Here is a 15,225-nt window from a genome sequence, read left to right as displayed (position 1 = left end):
AAAATGCTTGCCTAATATGTCTGTTTATCCAAAAGGAAGTAAAAAGGGAGAGCTAGAAAGATAGCATTGCATCACATTACATGGCAATGCAATGCACAGTTGCTGAAGTTGAACCAAAATGAGCTTGTAATCTGGCTTCTGCAACTTTGAACATGAAAAATCCAATGAGGAGAAGAAAAGCAAAGCCAAAGAGTCCATCCCAAAATCCGACAAACAAGCAAAATGAACAAAAAACATTGAATTCAATTCTTTCTGATTTTAGAAACTGCATTAAAGAAGGGGTGCACCGGTCCTGGAGATACTGCAATACCAGGTCAATGCGTGGAGTGGACAGAGCAAGCTCTTTTTCCATCTCCCTGTTCTAAAAATCCATTTAATATATGGTCCCCAGATAGGGGACGTATCAGATATTAAACTGATAAGAACAGATACTACACTTGATCTTAGCCAAAAGGCCGAGAAGCGATAACCAGAATTGGTTTCAAACTACGGAGCCACCCAAGGATCCTGAAAAGTCCATTTGTGGAGATGAGCTCCTGGACTCCCGTTAAGAAGACATGTTGTCAACCTCTAGATCCCTTACATGCCTGCACTTTTCGGCTTGCTGCTGCTGCAATCCACGCGTTTTAGATCTGCATAACTCCACCTCTTTAAACACAGCACCTTCACCCCCTGCTGTTCCCACCCGCCTCAACACCGTTGGAAGGGAGGAGAACCAATTAAGGCGGGGGGTGGGGTGGAACGAGCAGCTGTCTACCCTTAGCAGGAGGGCTCCTGATTACATACCTCTCCTGCTGCTGCTGCTGCTGGCTGTCCAGCAGCAGACTGAAGGTGGCTGCTGCTGTGCACAGGTATATAAAGGCTCAGAGCCTATTATGACACGCGCAGCCAGCGTTCCATTGCCACATTCCATCTACTGCAGGCAGGATACCTGGCTGGCTGAATGTCGCTGAGAAGCTCACAGAGACCGCCATAAGCAACAGTTTAACAGAATGCCACAGACTAATCAACCAAACTTTTTGGGTTGGGTTCTCTTTTATAGTCTGCAGGCATTAAATGAAAGAAGTCAGTGTTCCAGCAGAAGGAGACAACGTTTCAGAAAAGGCATTGTAGCAAACCAAAAAAGAAATTTTAAGCGCAGCAGAGTAACCAGCGCACATACCTGTTAGCTCAGGTGAGTTTAAAAGGCTGCTGTTGATAACAAGGGCATTTGCTAAATAGATGGTGTGTGTGCAACAATATACTGAAAGGTCAATTATATTGTGCAGCTTATCTCACCACCTGTAGTTATTTAGGTGAAAGCTCCAAAATGCTTGCCTAATATGTCTGTTTATCCAAAAGGAAGTAAAAAGGGAGAGCTAGAAAGATAGCATTGCATCACATTACATGGCAATGCAATGCACAGTTGCTGAAGTTGAACCAAAATGAGCTTGTAATCTGGCTTCTGCAACTTTGAACATGAAAAATCCAATGAGGAGAAGAAAAGCAAAGCCAAAGAGTCCATCCCAAAATCCGACAAACAAGCAAAATGAACAAAAAACATTGAATTCAATTCTTTCTGATTTTAGAAACTGCATTAAAGAAGGGGTGCACCGGTCCTGGAGATACTGCAATACCAGGTCAATGCGTGGAGTGGACAGAGCAAGCTCTTTTTCCATCTCCCTGTTCTAAAAATCCATTTAATATATGGTCCCCAGATAGGGGACGTATCAGATATTAAACTGATAAGAACAGATACTACACTTGATCTTAGCCAAAAGGCCGAGAAGCGATAACCAGAATTGGTTTCAAACTACGGAGCCACCCAAGGATCCTGAAAAGTCCATTTGTGGAGATGAGCTCCTGGACTCCCGTTAAGAAGACATGTTGTCAACCTCTAGATCCCTTACATGCCTGCACTTTTCGGCTTGCTGCTGCTGCAATCCACGCGTTTTAGATCTGCATAACTCCACCTCTTTAAACACAGCACCTTCACCCCCTGCTGTTCCCACCCGCCTCAACACCGTTGGAAGGGAGGAGAACCAATTAAGGCGGGGGGTGGGGTGGAACGAGCAGCTGTCTACCCTTAGCAGGAGGGCTCCTGATTACATACCTCTCCTGCTGCTGCTGCTGCTGGCTGTCCAGCAGCAGACTGAAGGTGGCTGCTGCTGTGCACAGGTATATAAAGGCTCAGAGCCTATTATGACACGCGCAGCCAGCGTTCCATTGCCACATTCCATCTACTGCAGGCAGGATACCTGGCTGGCTGAATGTCGCTGAGAAGCTCACAGAGACCGCCATAAGCAACAGTTTAACAGAATGCCACAGACTAATCAACCAAACTTTTTGGGTTGGGTTCTCTTTTATAGTCTGCAGGCATTAAATGAAAGAAGTCAGTGTTCCAGCAGAAGGAGACAACGTTTCAGAAAAGGCATTGTAGCAAACCAAAAAAGAAATTTTAAGCGCAGCAGAGTAACCAGCGCACATACCTGTTAGCTCAGGTGAGTTTAAAAGGCTGCTGTTGATAACAAGGGCATTTGCTAAATAGATGGTGTGTGTGCAACAATATACTGAAAGGTCAATTATATTTTGCAGCTTATCTCACCACCTGTAGTTATTTAGGTGAAAGCTCCAAAATGCTTGCCTAATATGTCTGTTTATCCAAAAGGAAGTAAAAAGGGAGAGCTAGAAAGATAGCATTGCATCACATTACATGGCAATGCAATGCACAGTTGCTGAAGTTGAACCAAAATGAGCTTGTAATCTGGCTTCTGCAACTTTGAACATGAAAAATCCAATGAGGAGAAGAAAAGCAAAGCCAAAGAGTCCATCCCAAAATCCGACAAACAAGCAAAATGAACAAAAAACATTGAATTCAATTCTTTCTGATTTTAGAAACTGCATTAAAGAAGGGGTGCACCGGTCCTGGAGATACTGCAATACCAGGTCAATGCGTGGAGTGGACAGAGCAAGCTCTTTTTCCATCTCCCTGTTCTAAAAATCCATTTAATATATGGTCCCCAGATAGGGGACGTATCAGATATTAAACTGATAAGAACAGATACTACACTTGATCTTAGCCAAAAGGCCGAGAAGCGATAACCAGAATTGGTTTCAAACTACGGAGCCACCCAAGGATCCTGAAAAGTCCATTTGTGGAGATGAGCTCCTGGACTCCCGTTAAGAAGACATGTTGTCAACCTCTAGATCCCTTACATGCCTGCACTTTTCGGCTTGCTGCTGCTGCAATCCACGCGTTTTAGATCTGCATAACTCCACCTCTTTAAACACAGCACCTTCACCCCCTGCTGTTCCCACCCGCCTCAACACCGTTGGAAGGGAGGAGAACCAATTAAGGCGGGGGGTGGGGTGGAACGAGCAGCTGTCTACCCTTAGCAGGAGGGCTCCTGATTACATACCTCTCCTGCTGCTGCTGCTGCTGGCTGTCCAGCAGCAGACTGAAGGTGGCTGCTGCTGTGCACAGGTATATAAAGGCTCAGAGCCTATTATGACACGCGCAGCCAGCGTTCCATTGCCACATTCCATCTACTGCAGGCAGGATACCTGGCTGGCTGAATGTCGCTGAGAAGCTCACAGAGACCGCCATAAGCAACAGTTTAACAGAATGCCACAGACTAATCAACCAAACTTTTTGGGTTGGGTTCTCTTTTATAGTCTGCAGGCATTAAATGAAAGAAGTCAGTGTTCCAGCAGAAGGAGACAACGTTTCAGAAAAGGCATTGTAGCAAACCAAAAAAGAAATTTTAAGCGCAGCAGAGTAACCAGCGCACATACCTGTTAGCTCAGGTGAGTTTAAAAGGCTGCTGTTGATAACAAGGGCATTTGCTAAATAGATGGTGTGTGTGCAACAATATACTGAAAGGTCAATTATATTTTGCAGCTTATCTCACCACCTGTAGTTATTTAGGTGAAAGCTCCAAAATGCTTGCCTAATATGTCTGTTTATCCAAAAGGAAGTAAAAAGGGAGAGCTAGAAAGATAGCATTGCATCACATTACATGGCAATGCAATGCACAGTTGCTGAAGTTGAACCAAAATGAGCTTGTAATCTGGCTTCTGCAACTTTGAACATGAAAAATCCAATGAGGAGAAGAAAAGCAAAGCCAAAGAGTCCATCCCAAAATCCGACAAACAAGCAAAATGAACAAAAAACATTGAATTCAATTCTTTCTGATTTTAGAAACTGCATTAAAGAAGGGGTGCACCGGTCCTGGAGATACTGCAATACCAGGTCAATGCGTGGAGTGGACAGAGCAAGCTCTTTTTCCATCTCCCTGTTCTAAAAATCCATTTAATATATGGTCCCCAGATAGGGGACGTATCAGATATTAAACTGATAAGAACAGATACTACACTTGATCTTAGCCAAAAGGCCGAGAAGCGATAACCAGAATTGGTTTCAAACTACGGAGCCACCCAAGGATCCTGAAAAGTCCATTTGTGGAGATGAGCTCCTGGACTCCCGTTAAGAAGACATGTTGTCAACCTCTAGATCCCTTACATGCCTGCACTTTTCGGCTTGCTGCTGCTGCAATCCACGCGTTTTAGATCTGCATAACTCCACCTCTTTAAACACAGCACCTTCACCCCCTGCTGTTCCCACCCGCCTCAACACCGTTGGAAGGGAGGAGAACCAATTAAGGCGGGGGGTGGGGTGGAACGAGCAGCTGTCTACCCTTAGCAGGAGGGCTCCTGATTACATACCTCTCCTGCTGCTGCTGCTGCTGGCTGTCCAGCAGCAGACTGAAGGTGGCTGCTGCTGTGCACAGGTATATAAAGGCTCAGAGCCTATTATGACACGCGCAGCCAGCGTTCCATTGCCACATTCCATCTACTGCAGGCAGGATACCTGGCTGGCTGAATGTCGCTGAGAAGCTCACAGAGACCGCCATAAGCAACAGTTTAACAGAATGCCACAGACTAATCAACCAAACTTTTTGGGTTGGGTTCTCTTTTATAGTCTGCAGGCATTAAATGAAAGAAGTCAGTGTTCCAGCAGAAGGAGACAACGTTTCAGAAAAGGCATTGTAGCAAACCAAAAAAGAAATTTTAAGCGCAGCAGAGTAACCAGCGCACATACCTGTTAGCTCAGGTGAGTTTAAAAGGCTGCTGTTGATAACAAGGGCATTTGCTAAATAGATGGTGTGTGTGCAACAATATACTGAAAGGTCAATTATATTGTGCAGCTTATCTCACCACCTGTAGTTATTTAGGTGAAAGCTCCAAAATGCTTGCCTAATATGTCTGTTTATCCAAAAGGAAGTAAAAAGGGAGAGCTAGAAAGATAGCATTGCATCACATTACATGGCAATGCAATGCACAGTTGCTGAAGTTGAACCAAAATGAGCTTGTAATCTGGCTTCTGCAACTTTGAACATGAAAAATCCAATGAGGAGAAGAAAAGCAAAGCCAAAGAGTCCATCCCAAAATCCGACAAACAAGCAAAATGAACCAAAAACATTGAATTCAATTCTTTCTGATTTTAGAAACTGCATTAAAGAAGGGGTGCACCGGTCCTGGAGATACTGCAATACCAGGTCAATGCGTGGAGTGGACAGAGCAAGCTCTTTTTCCATCTCCCTGTTCTAAAAATCCATTTAATATATGGTCCCCAGATAGGGGACGTATCAGATATTAAACTGATAAGAACAGATTTTTTTTTTTTTTTTTTTTTTTTTTAAGACTCAGATTACAAAGTCTTGGAATCAACAAAAAGATAAGAAGACTCAAATCCATCATCGTGCATTCTACCAATTTTAATACTTCTCCAAATCTTTTATTTTCCTTTTTCTTTTATATATATATATTTATTTATTTTTTCCCTCTTTTTTTTTTTTTTTTAAAAATTATATAGTTTTGGCTATTTTTTTTTGTTTGTTTTTGTTTTTGTTTTTTTGTTTTTCCACAGGTTTTCAAAAAATCAAAGCTTACAAGGTAAGTTCATTCCATTTACATTGTTTCCATTTCTCATTTGCTTTCACCTTGCCAAGCGTCATTTTGTCCCTCCAGAAATACATGTACAAATAACTTAGACATAATTTAATACACTGGTCGACTGTTACTTCCTTATGTTTAAACACTAAAATGTTCCTTGCTTTCCACAATGCCGCCTTCACACATGCAATAATAATCCATACAATTTTAAAATCCTCCTCTCTTATCCCCATCCCATAAAATACTCTGTTAAAATCCAAAAAATTAACAGTACTCACAGCTCTCACTATATTGCACACTTTCCTCCATATTGTCTGTGCAAAATTACAATTCCAGAAGATGTGCATGGGTGTTTCACTATTCCCACACCTGGATCTTGGGCACACTTCAGATCTTACCAACCCACGCCTGTGTTGGAACTCACGGGTTGGCAGGCAGTCTTTTACTATACACCAGAGTAAATCCCTGTGTTCATTAGATAACACACTATAATTTACATTCATCCAGATTCTTTCCACAATTTTGAATGAAAAATGTTCCACAGGACTGATACCTATTCTCTCTTCCAGGATTTTTAGGATTTTTTTATGGCATTTAAGAACATTTATTTCGACCATCTTAAGTTTAAAATCTCTTAAAATTTTTTCTAAAACAATATAATTTCCTGGAGGTAAAAACCTATAAGGCCTATTTAGAGACATCTCCAACCATTTATAATTTCTAATATAGAAACCTAAATTATATATAGAAAACAACTTTAGCTTAGAGCCTGGTCCTAATAAAGTGCATACACAGTTCGCTACATACTTTGCATATAAAAAGGACCTAATATCCGGAAAACCTTTCCCACCTTTTTTCTTTGATTTATATATCTCCTCTCTCTTTACTCTTTCCATCTTGGATCTCCATAAAAAATTAAAACATACCTTAATAACTCTCTTCATGATATTATTTTGGGGGATAAAAACTGTTGAGACATATAAAAACATTGGGAGTAAAACCTGTCTAATAATTAAAATTTTTCCTTCCAGGGTAAGATCTCTCAACTGCCAGAAAGTAATCTTTTTCTTAACTCTTTCCAGCAGAGACTCCCAATTTCTTACATTACCACCTGACTCTGAGAAATAAATACCTAAAATTTTTACTTCATTCATTCTTGTTAATTTACACTCAGAATCTACAATAAAATCACCAACAGTTAAAATACCAGATTTTTCCATGTTAATTTTAAAACCCGATGCGCCCCCAAACCAATCCACTGTTCTTATGGCTCTGTTCATGCTTCTAGTGTCTTTAACTAAAACCGTCACATCATCCATATATGCCACCACTTTAACTTGTTCATTGCAACTCCCGGGAATAAAAAAACCATTGATTACCTTATCTCTCCTAAAAGCTGCTAAAAGTGGTTCAATTGCACAAATAAAAAGAATAGGGGATAAGGGACACCCCTGTTTAACGCCACAGTTTATTTTTACATTATCAGATAAAAAACCATTAATAGATATTTTGCTAAAACATGATTTGTAAAGAGATTTAATACGTTTGCTAAAAACATCCGGGCATCCCATTTTCTCTAAAACTGCAAATAAAAAATCATGGGCAACTCTATCGTACGCTTTTTCAAAATCCAAAGTAATTAGAGCAAGCTTTTGTTTTCTGTCTAAAACATCCCATAAAACATCCCTGATTAAAATCAATGAGTCGCTGATTCTCAGATTTGGCACTGCACACGTCTGATCCACTTCTATTACTGAGCCGATTACCTTTTTTAATCTATTTGCTAGTAACTTTGCATATACCTTACAGTCCGTATTTAAAAGGGTTATTGGTCTCCAATTTTTAATCAGTTCTTTATTTCCTTTCTTAAATAATAAAACAATAAGACCCTCCCACCACGACTCTGGGACACTAAAAGATGCTTCTGCTTCTAAAATTACTTCATAAAAATCCTCACCCATGATCTCCCATAAACACTTGTAAAATTCAACAGGTAGTCCATCTGCTCCCGGCGTTTTGTTATTTTGTAGCGTATTAATTGTATTAAAAACTTCCTCTTTAGTAAAATTCCCTATTAAAAAAGATTTATCTTCCGCATTAAAATTTTTTTCCAGTCCTTCTAAAAAATGTTTTTTTAGAGACACATCCGTGTTTTTAACAGAAAATAAATCATCATAAAATTCTTTTGCTTTCATCTTCTTCCCCTCCAAACTTGTTTCTCCTTCCAAAACCTTCATATAATCCTTCTTGTCACATATTTTTTTAAAAAAGAATTTTGTGCATTTTTCATCCTCGTCTAAAACTTTTACTCGGGAATTAAAAATAATTTCTTTACCTTTTTCTTTCAGGCAGTTTTGGATCTTTTCTTTTGTTGTTCGGATCGCCTCCTGCAGATCACATCCGTTATTTTCGAGGTGAAAAAAACATTGCAGTTTAGCATTAAGATCATTATAAAAAATACGTTTTGCAGCAGCTTTCTTCTTTCCTTCTTTAATAAAAAATATTTTTACCTCCTTCTTGACAAAATCCCACCAATTAAAAATAGATTTAAAAAACGTTTTTTTTAGCTTCAGTTTTTCATACAGCTTTTTAAAACCTTCCATAACCACCTCGTCTTGTAGTAGGGATACATTAAATTTCCAGTGTGACGGTCTTTTATCCACATCTGATTCTATTTTAAAACTACATTCTATTATTTTATGATCTGAAAAAGGTGTTGAATGCGTTTTAAAACCTGAGCATGTTAGGGCTTGAGATATAAAAATATAATCTATTCTGGATGAAACACCTCTCCCCACCCAAGTGACTTCATGCTCCTTTTTTTGTCCATCTAATGCCCATGTATCTTTAAGATTAAAAGCTGCTAAAATATTTCTAAGACATGAAGCTGACCCATCTTTTACATTTTTTAAATGACAATTAAAATCCCCACCTAAAACTAATGGATCTACTCCAGGTAAAAACAGCTGCAACAGTTCAAACAAATGTAATCTCAAGGCTTTTTCTGCATTTGCATACACATTAAAACACCTCACTTTCTTCCCATTTTTCTGCACATCAATTCTTAAAATCCTCCCAGGGTATATCTCTTCATAATTTACAATCTCCCAATCTTTAGAGCATAAAAACCCCACACCATCACTTTTTGACTCGTTCCCACCAGAAAAGCATAAGTTACCCTTCCATATACCCTGTAAATATTCATAGCTTATTTTTTTTGTCAAATTACATTCTTGTAGAAAGATAAAATCAATATTTTCATTATTTAAAAAATCATATAAAGCAGTTCTCTTATATAGGTCGTTAAACCCCTGAACATTCAGGGACATTGAGCGGATCATCTTCTAACATTTAGTGCAGGGCTCTTCCCTCCGCCCTCATTCTCTACTGCCGGAGAAGATGGGTCTACCTCCAGATCTGATACATCCGAAGATGACACACTCCCCAGCAGACTTGTTGCTTCTAATGCCTTTACTTTCCCACCACATGGTATTCCTTCATTATCACTTCTATCCACACTTCTTTTTAGAGATTTTTCTGTGCAGTCCATTTGTACCTGCGCGCAAGGTAAGCTCTGCGACAGGGAATTAGTAGGAGTGGACTCCACTACTTCTGGAATATCACTTTCCCCTCCACAACTACTCCCTTTACTTAGTGGAGAAATTTCTTGCAACATTTGACTCTTCTCTTCTCTCTTCTGATCTTCTTTCTTCTGTTCTTCTATCTTCTTCTTTTCATTCTTATCTTCTTTCTTCTTATCTTCTTTCTTCTGCTCTTCTCTCTTTTTCCTTTCCATCTGTTTCTTTATCTCCATGGCCCTTTTTTCTATGTCCTCTATCCTCTTCTGTTTTTCCTCTTCCTTCTTTCTCTTCCTTTCTTCCAACTTCCTTTCCTCTTCTTCTTGTGATTTTTTAACCCGTTCCTCCTTCTTCTTCTCCTTCATTGCCCGTCCCTCCTCTTCCTCTTTTCTCTTTCTTTCTGTCTCCTCCTTCTCACTCCTTTCTTTCTCCTCTTCCCCTTTTTCCTCTTCAGCAGCAATGCCTGCTTCCACATCGTCTTTAGCTTCTTGTTGCTGTTCTTCAGGCGATGTGTCCATCTCCTCTACATCCTTTTTCTTATTTTTAGGGCACTCATCCATCTGGTGAGGAGTACCCATGCAACTAAAACACTTGTTACATTCTGCATCCAGATGTCCATATTTTTTACACACACGGCAGTAGTGTGGCATCCCTGGGAAGAATAAATAACCGCGGCTATGGTTGATATAAACCTGCGGCGGAGGTCTGGACACGCCCCCCTCCTCATTCGGGTTCTTCCTAAATGATACCACATACACACGTTTCCCGTTCCACACTCCAAACTGTGTTTCCCCGCGTCTCTTAGGGATGATTTTGTCACAATACATTGATAGGTAACTTTCAACCTCAGAGTCTGTAATAAATGGACTAAACAAATGAATCGTCAGTACTTTCATTGAAAACTGAAAAGAGGGGATTACTTTCACCCCCTCCAGCTCTACCTTCTCTTTATTTACTTCATAAAGAGCGTAGGCACTTTCACACTGCGAGGCTTTATTAAGCGTAACATCATAAAGTCCTCGAGAAAAAAAAGATTGAAAGCAAAAAAGATGCTCCTTGTCGATCTTCAAGAGCTTACAAATAACATTGAAAATAAATTGAGAATCTTTCACCTGCCGGTGGTCAGGAGCAACCACGAACCTGATGGTGTCCTTCAGCGGATGCTCCTCCGAGAAATAATCATTCGGGTTGCTTGCTTGATTCTCCTTCCTTCCTCCAGGGTTTCTCCTTGTCTCCATGATTTTCCTCTTCTTTTCCAGATACCAAGGAAAATATCACACACGGATCGCAGCCTCCACGAAGTTCGTCCTCCCTCCAACACACCGTCCTCCGTAAAGAAAAGGCACTGCAGCTTTAGCACCGATTCCCAAAAGCAGCACTGGATATCTCCAAAGGCCAAGAATCGGTTCTGCCACCACAGTAACCTTCAGCCCAATGTCACAACCCACTACAGATCGTGCCAAAAGGCCGAGAAGCGATAACCAGAATTGGTTTCAAACTACGGAGCCACCCAAGGATCCTGAAAAGTCCATTTGTGGAGATGAGCTCCTGGACTCCCGTTAAGAAGACATGTTGTCAACCTCTAGATCCCTTACATGCCTGCACTTTTCGGCTTGCTGCTGCTCCAATCCACGCGTTTTAGATCTGCATAACTCCACCTCTTTAAACACAGCACCTTCACCCCCTGCTGTTCCCACCCGCCTCAACACCGTTGGAAGGGAGGAGAACCAATTAAGGCGGGGGGTGGGGTGGAACGAGCAGCTGTCTACCCTTAGCAGGAGGGCTCCTGATTACATACCTCTCCTGCTGCTGCTGCTGCTGGCTGTCCAGCAGCAGACTGAAGGTGGCTGCTGCTGTGCACAGGTATATAAAGGCTCAGAGCCTATTATGACACGCGCAGCCAGCGTTCCATTGCCACATTCCATCTACTGCAGGCAGGATACCTGGCTGGCTGAATGTCGCTGAGAAGCTCACAGAGACCGCCATAAGCAACAGTTTAACAGAATGCCACAGACTAATCAACCAAACTTTTTGGGTTGGGTTCTCTTTTATAGTCTGCAGGCATTAAATGAAAGAAGTCAGTGTTCCAGCAGAAGGAGACAACGTTTCAGAAAAGGCATTGTAGCAAACCAAAAAAGAAATTTTAAGCGCAGCAGAGTAACCAGCGCACATACCTGTTAGCTCAGGTGAGTTTAAAAGGCTGCTGTTGATAACAAGGGCATTTGCTAAATAGATGGTGTGTGTGCAACAATATACTGAAAGTTCAATTATATTGTGCAGCTTACCTCACCACCTGTAGTTATTTAGGTGAAAGCTCCAAAATGCTTGCCTAATATGTCTGTTTATCCAAAAGGAAGTAAAAAGGGAGAGCTAGAAAGATAGCATTGCATCACATTACATGGCAATGCAATGCACAGTTGCTGAAGTTGAACCAAAATGAGCTTGTAATCTGGCTTCTGCAACTTTGAACATGAAAAATCCAATGAGGAGAAGAAAAGCAAAGCCAAAGAGTCCATCCCAAAATCCGACAAACAAGCAAAATGAACAAAAAACATTGAATTCAATTCTTTCTGATTTTAGAAACTGCATTAAAGAAGGGGTGCACCGGTCCTGGAGATACTGCAATACCAGGTCAATGCGTGGAGTGGACAGAGCAAGCTCTTTTTCCATCTCCCTGTTCTAAAAATCCATTTAATATATGGTCCCCAGATAGGGGACGTATCAGATATTAAACTGATAAGAACAGATACTACACTTGATCTTAGCCAAAAGGCCGAGAAGCGATAACCAGAATTGGTTTCAAACTACGGAGCCACCCAAGGATCCTGAAAAGTCCATTTGTGGAGATGAGCTCCTGGACTCCCGTTAAGAAGACATGTTGTCAACCTCTAGATCCCTTACATGCCTGCACTTTTCGGCTTGCTGCTGCTGCAATCCACGCGTTTTAGATCTGCATAACTCCACCTCTTTAAACACAGCACCTTCACCCCCTGCTGTTCCCACCCGCCTCAACACCGTTGGAAGGGAGGAGAACCAATTAAGGCGGGGGGTGGGGTGGAACGAGCAGCTGTCTACCCTTAGCAGGAGGGCTCCTGATTACATACCTCTCCTGCTGCTGCTGCTGCTGGCTGTCCAGCAGCAGACTGAAGGTGGCTGCTGCTGTGCACAGGTATATAAAGGCTCAGAGCCTATTATGACACGCGCAGCCAGCGTTCCATTGCCACATTCCATCTACTGCAGGCAGGATACCTGGCTGGCTGAATGTCGCTGAGAAGCTCACAGAGACCGCCATAAGCAACAGTTTAACAGAATGCCACAGACTAATCAACCAAACTTTTTGGGTTGGGTTCTCTTTTATAGTCTGCAGGCATTAAATGAAAGAAGTCAGTGTTCCAGCAGAAGGAGACAACGTTTCAGAAAAGGCATTGTAGCAAACCAAAAAAGAAATTTTAAGCGCAGCAGAGTAACCAGCGCACATACCTGTTAGCTCAGGTGAGTTTAAAAGGCTGCTGTTGATAACAAGGGCATTTGCTAAATAGATGGTGTGTGTGCAACAATATACTGAAAGGTCAATTATATTGTGCAGCTTATCTCACCACCTGTAGTTATTTAGGTGAAAGCTCCAAAATGCTTGCCTAATATGTCTGTTTATCCAAAAGGAAGTAAAAAGGGAGAGCTAGAAAGATAGCATTGCATCACATTACATGGCAATGCAATGCACAGTTGCTGAAGTTGAACCAAAATGAGCTTGTAATCTGGCTTCTGCAACTTTGAACATGAAAAATCCAATGAGGAGAAGAAAAGCAAAGCCAAAGAGTCCATCCCAAAATCCGACAAACAAGCAAAATGAACAAAAAACATTGAATTCAATTCTTTCTGATTTTAGAAACTGCATTAAAGAAGGGGTGCACCGGTCCTGGAGATACTGCAATACCAGGTCAATGCGTGGAGTGGACAGAGCAAGCTCTTTTTCCATCTCCCTGTTCTAAAAATCCATTTAATATATGGTCCCCAGATAGGGGACGTATCAGATATTAAACTGATAAGAACAGATACTACACTTGATCTTAGCCAAAAGGCCGAGAAGCGATAACCAGAATTGGTTTCAAACTACGGAGCCACCCAAGGATCCTGAAAAGTCCATTTGTGGAGATGAGCTCCTGGACTCCCGTTAAGAAGACATGTTGTCAACCTCTAGATCCCTTACATGCCTGCACTTTTCGGCTTGCTGCTGCTGCAATCCACGCGTTTTAGATCTGCATAACTCCACCTCTTTAAACACAGCACCTTCACCCCCTGCTGTTCCCACCCGCCTCAACACCGTTGGAAGGGAGGAGAACCAATTAAGGCGGGGGGTGGGGTGGAACGAGCAGCTGTCTACCCTTAGCAGGAGGGCTCCTGATTACATACCTCTCCTGCTGCTGCTGCTGCTGGCTGTCCAGCAGCAGACTGAAGGTGGCTGCTGCTGTGCACAGGTATATAAAGGCTCAGAGCCTATTATGACACGCGCAGCCAGCGTTCCATTGCCACATTCCATCTACTGCAGGCAGGATACCTGGCTGGCTGAATGTCGCTGAGAAGCTCACAGAGACCGCCATAAGCAACAGTTTAACAGAATGCCACAGACTAATCAACCAAACTTTTTGGGTTGGGTTCTCTTTTATAGTCTGCAGGCATTAAATGAAAGAAGTCAGTGTTCCAGCAGAAGGAGACAACGTTTCAGAAAAGGCATTGTAGCAAACCAAAAAAGAAATTTTAAGCGCAGCAGAGTAACCAGCGCACATACCTGTTAGCTCAGGTGAGTTTAAAAGGCTGCTGTTGATAACAAGGGCATTTGCTAAATAGATGGTGTGTGTGCAACAATATACTGAAAGGTCAATTATATTGTGCAGCTTATCTCACCACCTGTAGTTATTTAGGTGAAAGCTCCAAAATGCTTGCCTAATATGTCTGTTTATCCAAAAGGAAGTAAAAAGGGAGAGCTAGAAAGATAGCATTGCATCACATTACATGGCAATGCAATGCACAGTTGCTGAAGTTGAACCAAAATGAGCTTGTAATCTGGCTTCTGCAACTTTGAACATGAAAAATCCAATGAGGAGAAGAAAAGCAAAGCCAAAGAGTCCATCCCAAAATCCGACAAACAAGCAAAATGAACAAAAAACATTGAATTCAATTTTTTCTGATTTTAGAAACTGCATTAAAGAAGGGGTGCACCGGTCCTGGAGATACTGCAATACCAGGTCAATGCGTGGAGTGGACAGAGCAAGCTCTTTTTCCATCTCCCTGTTCTAAAAATCCATTTAATATATGGTCCCCAGATAGGGGACGTATCAGATATTAAACTGATAAGAACAGATACTACACTTGATCTTAGCCAAAAGGCCGAGAAGCGATAACCAGAATTGGTTTCAAACTACGGAGCCACCCAAGGATCCTGAAAAGTCCATTTGTGGAGATGAGCTCCTGGACTCCCGTTAAGAAGACATGTTGTCAACCTCTAGATCCCTTACATGCCTGCACTTTTCGGCTTGCTGCTGCTGCAATCCACGCGTTTTAGATCTGCATAACTCCACCTCTTTAAACACAGCACCTTCACCCCCTGCTGTTCCCACCCGCCTCAACACCGTTGGAAGGGAGGAGAACCAATTAAGGCGGGGGGTGGGGTGGAACGAGCAGCTGTCTACCCTTAGCAGGAGGGCTCCTGATTACA

General features: G+C 41.8%; 7 non-coding genes and 1 pseudogene across 7 annotated transcripts; all 8 read right to left on the bottom strand.

Annotated features, from left to right (window-relative positions):
* Positions 1–276: 276 nt before the first annotated feature.
* On the bottom strand, positions 277–467 carry LOC141243652 (U2 spliceosomal RNA). The gene has a single exon (XR_012307708.1). It is a non-coding gene; the product is annotated as a U2 spliceosomal RNA (small nuclear RNA).
* Positions 468–1,582: 1,115 nt separating this feature from the next.
* On the bottom strand, positions 1,583–1,773 carry LOC141243651 (U2 spliceosomal RNA). Its single transcript, XR_012307707.1, has one exon. It is a non-coding gene; the product is annotated as a U2 spliceosomal RNA (small nuclear RNA).
* A 1,115-nt stretch (positions 1,774–2,888) lies between these two features.
* On the bottom strand, positions 2,889–3,079 carry LOC141243650 (U2 spliceosomal RNA). The gene has a single exon (XR_012307706.1). It is a non-coding gene; the product is annotated as a U2 spliceosomal RNA (small nuclear RNA).
* Positions 3,080–4,194: 1,115 nt separating this feature from the next.
* On the bottom strand, positions 4,195–4,385 carry LOC141243649 (U2 spliceosomal RNA). The gene has a single exon (XR_012307705.1). It is a non-coding gene; the product is annotated as a U2 spliceosomal RNA (small nuclear RNA).
* Positions 4,386–5,500: 1,115 nt separating this feature from the next.
* Positions 5,501–5,720, bottom strand: LOC141243740 (U2 spliceosomal RNA; annotated as a pseudogene).
* A 6,386-nt stretch (positions 5,721–12,106) lies between these two features.
* Positions 12,107–12,297, bottom strand: LOC141243647 (U2 spliceosomal RNA). Its single transcript, XR_012307703.1, has one exon. It is a non-coding gene; the product is annotated as a U2 spliceosomal RNA (small nuclear RNA).
* Positions 12,298–13,412: 1,115 nt separating this feature from the next.
* Positions 13,413–13,603, bottom strand: LOC141243645 (U2 spliceosomal RNA). Its single transcript, XR_012307702.1, has one exon. It is a non-coding gene; the product is annotated as a U2 spliceosomal RNA (small nuclear RNA).
* Positions 13,604–14,718: 1,115 nt separating this feature from the next.
* On the bottom strand, positions 14,719–14,909 carry LOC141243644 (U2 spliceosomal RNA). The gene has a single exon (XR_012307701.1). It is a non-coding gene; the product is annotated as a U2 spliceosomal RNA (small nuclear RNA).
* Positions 14,910–15,225: the final 316 nt, after the last annotated feature.

This window comes from Phyllobates terribilis, unplaced genomic scaffold (genome assembly GCF_046119375.1).
Source record: "Phyllobates terribilis strain yellow unplaced genomic scaffold, ASM4611937v1 Scaffold_1268__1_contigs__length_339053, whole genome shotgun sequence".
NCBI classification, from domain to species: domain Eukaryota; kingdom Metazoa; phylum Chordata; class Amphibia; order Anura; family Dendrobatidae; genus Phyllobates; species Phyllobates terribilis.
Note: the sequence above shows the minus strand (reverse complement) of the source record. Positions and strands in the feature narration are given on the sequence as shown.